The sequence below is a fragment of the Triticum dicoccoides genome, chromosome 3B (assembly GCF_002162155.2).
Source record: "Triticum dicoccoides isolate Atlit2015 ecotype Zavitan chromosome 3B, WEW_v2.0, whole genome shotgun sequence".
NCBI classification, from domain to species: Eukaryota; Viridiplantae; Streptophyta; class Magnoliopsida; order Poales; family Poaceae; genus Triticum; species Triticum dicoccoides.
In genome coordinates this window covers 5207807-5211964 of record NC_041385.1, presented here as the reverse complement: position 1 = coordinate 5211964, position 4158 = coordinate 5207807, and positions in this window count along the sequence as shown.

Here is a 4158-nt window from a genome sequence, read left to right as displayed (position 1 = left end):
CTACTGTTCTGCGAAGAATGTTTACCTCTCCATGCTATAATACCTCAAATTCTATTAGCATAACAAAAATACAAAATGCACATTCTCAGTTTCCAGTTAAACTTTCTCCTGACATGAGCAGAAGCTAACATCTTAGCCTCTAAATTCATATGCAAAACCAGGATTGTTACCCTGAATTTAGCAATGGAAGCACACCTTTAGTGCCCACCCATCAAAGAATTGCAGCGTGCAGCTTCTTCTTCCTCTCCTGTATCATCGTTACTCCTGCTCTTTCTTTCCTCCCAGGCTAACGCAGGTCCAGCGACAGTAAATGTAAACAACTTTCTTCATCAGTTACCAAGAATAAATTAACTAATCAGTTACAGATATATGGTGCAAAATGATAATTGAATACTTATAAATGCCTGCACATTACACACCAATTAAACACCATATAATGACCATTAGCCAGACCTCTCACACACTGTTCTTCTATAAGTATAGAGCATCTCCAGTACAGGTTAAAGAACTAACCAATTCGTGCCAAAAGTCGTTTAAAAAGTTCCTTCCCAGAGGTACCCAAGTTCTCAGTTTATGTTTGTTGTGTGGGTTTTTTCAGATCTGACATATTTTCATACTCTTCGTCCAGATGGATAAACCTACCAATCAATACCTCCCAGGTACTGTTGAACATTTCACTTCTGTATCTGGTGACGAATTGAATCACGGTGCTCACATAGTAATCCACACACTGGATCACTTACTACTTCGTACGACCAGGTACAAACAGATTTTTGAAGCCATCAGAAGGCTTCTCTCCTTGGGAAGTTTTTTTTAATGCAAGATTTTCTTACCAATGTTTATTCTCACTTCTTCCTGCAGATAGGTCAATCTCACAATGAAAAACATACAAGGACTCTTTGAACAACAGGTCCTGAAGCTGATACAGAACTAACTACAAAAGGTACAAGGGTACTTCCACGTCCAATTCCTCTGACAATGCCCGCAAAATCTTCACTCGGAAAAAGATTATAGGCCATTCTCGGTGAACTGGATGCAGGACCTACAACCAAATTAATCCATGTACTTGGTGTAAGTTGTCCTTCATGTCCACAGTTACCACATCTACTGCCTAGAAATGACTTTTCATCCACTTTTTAGGTGGCAGCAAAAGCATATGTTTCTGGACATGTAATGTTAATACAGATCGCAAGTGCACTTGGACTCTTTTTTGGGACTTCTCATGAATCTACCCTCGATATAAGAGGTTGGACTGAGATAAAAGTACTCCAAAGTAGGGGAAATGCTTTTGCAAATAAGTAGAGATTCTATGGGGACACTGCACGCACCACATACTACTTTTTAAGTATCTTGACTTTTTGTTGATTTGTGGCTGCTAATTTTGTCCTACAAGTTACTTTGGTAAGAAGAATTGCATGTAGCTGCAAATTAACTCTATCTGGAAGATAGCCAAAAGATCTTAACTTTGGTGTTTGTCAGTTTTAATTTTAGAAATATTTTGAGAGAGTTAAGATGCTTAGAAGTTTCTTGTCGTTTGATCCTGCATTGCATTCAGCTATATTTGCTACAGACAATTGTTTCATCTTCCTCTACATTCCCTATATTGACATCTGTTATATTGTGCTAGAGAGTGAAGATAAATATTTAGCTTTGATTCCAATGCCCAGTTTTTTGTGCTTTTCATGTTGGTAGTATTCCAACACTATAGTAGCTATAATCCATGTGGCAACTCTTGTGTAATTAGATCATCACACATGGACATTGTGAGGGGCTTTCAAAGCATTGGGAGATGCTAAATAGACTTATGTTTTTGTCCTTCCAGCTACCATTAGGTACTACCATTCTTCAATATATAATAGTTTTACTTTTCACATTTTCTTCCAAGTGACTTTATTCTTCTTCTTATACCATTGTACCATCTGCTATCCAGTTAGTGAAGGTTTGATGTGTTAGTTCTCTCTGCTTATGTGAGTAGGCCAAAGTTGATGATTTAAGTAGGTAAGGCCAAAGCCAAAGTTGTTCCTGAAACTTATGCCGGAAGGGCTTCGGCTTTTTAGAGGAGAAAAAATGCCAAGAGTTACTATTATTCGTAGTGTGCCTGTTCCGAAACAAGAATTTAGTGCTGTTGCGTTGGTTCTTTTCAATGTTATTATACAAAAGTTGGATGATGAGACAAATTGAGTGGATTTGAAAGGGAGTACTTGTTTTCTTCCATCAATATCTATTTCTAACCAATGCATCATGTATTGCAGATGGATTGGTGACTAAGGTGACTTGAAGGAAGGGCTCACCCTTGACAGTATTCACCCAAGAATTTTTTTTAATCAAAACCGAGTCAAATGCTCCGGCACAACAGAACTATAGGATTAGTACTCATGTGTACCTTCGCCAACACACTATGAAAAACAATGCGTCACACGTACACCTAATTGTAACTATGTTAGAGATGATGAAAAATTCTACTCCCAATAAGGATATATATTTTCTCGGTTAAGAGTTAAAAGTTGGTTTCCTGGACTGGGTGTGGAAGCAGTCTATGTTAAGCATTATTATTATTTGTAAGAGTCAGATTACTTTAAAGCTTGTCTTGTGTGGTGCTCTGAATTGAGCACCAGTCTTCTAATACATCTTCCAATCCTTAAAACTGAAACCTGTGTCAATCCTAACCTCCAAGTCCATAGCCGATGCCATTCTACATTGCAGACCAAACGAAATTCACCTTTTTTATTGATCAATATTGTGCTCCATTTTTCCATACCGATGAAAAAATGGGAAATGTTTCCAACTTTGATTACTGACAAAACCTGGCTATGTTTACACACATACAACATTTACCTGTGGTAATACCTATCATTCCATTGTAAAGATGGACGGGCGCGGCAACGCGCGCCGTCAATGATCTAGTGTATATGTAAACCCAAAGTGAAGGGGCTCTTTACCCTTTTCTCTTCTATAATATATTACGCACACTCATGCGTATTCGAGAAAAAAAATAACAAGAAAGAGAAGGTGGACGATGGAAATTTTATTGGGCCGCAGCTACTTAAGAGAACCCAAGCCCAATTCAAACACCACAACCCGGTGAACAAGAGGCCGTGAAAGTTGGCTTGTGGAGCAGCAGCCCTTCCACGTCGGCCTATCATGCATACGCGTGATAAGGAGGCCTGTACGCGCGCTTTGGCCATCCATCTGTCAGAGTGGAACCATTAGATCTTCATACCCTTGTCTAAAAAAAAAATTCTTCATACCCTATGGACCAGAACGTCAAAACGCAGTGAGACCTCATAGTTAGCTAAGTTTTAATTTTTTTAATGTGTCGCTCCGCCTATGTGATTTTTTTTAATTTTTTTTTGTGGGTAACTCCGCCTGTGTGATAGATTGAACAAACTTCTGGTTGTACCCAGACCAAGCATCTTTCTGTAGCAATTTTTTTTTGAACATTTTTCTGTAGCAAATATTAGTGCTGCCTCTTTGTTTTTATAAGAGCTGTCTTATAAAAATGAACAGAGGTAGTAGTAGTAGTGTTTTGTGTGTAAAGATGTTTGTATTTAGGCTGGCCACCCGCGTTGAAGCACATCTTTTTTTGGATGTGCCCCCATCGTTCATAGTGCTGTTTCCATAGAACTGCGTTCAGTGCTGGCCTAGGGAAAAACTACGGTCTAAAAACCAAGCAGTCCGTCACAAAACAAACACTAAACTATAACAAGCAAAAGGCAAAGAAAAAAACAATCCAGTAAAGAGATCGTGCGGAGAAAAACGGCGCGGCAACGTGCGCGAACACTTCTAGTACATTGTATCTCTAAACTTATCGGGCATGTAAATTTATCCCTTATCTTATTGATGTGTGTAATCCCCCCTCCCACCCTACCCCTAGTTGCAAATGTCAGTCGGCCACTCGGGCAGATTGGGGTGGTTAAACCCGGATTTGTACAACCCATCCATTGTGAGGCCTCATCACTATGTAGCACCACTCAGTACTGAGGAATAGCCAGTTTGCGAGCGATGTGTCCTTGATACATAGTTCACCACCAATGGGTCCAGTGATGGGGCATGTTAGCAGCGAGGACATTGCCGAGGGGCCTTCCGAATCGACCCATTAGTGGTGGCTTCTATAATGTTTTTGGCAGTTAGGGTTGCATTTACTAGGAAAGCTTACAA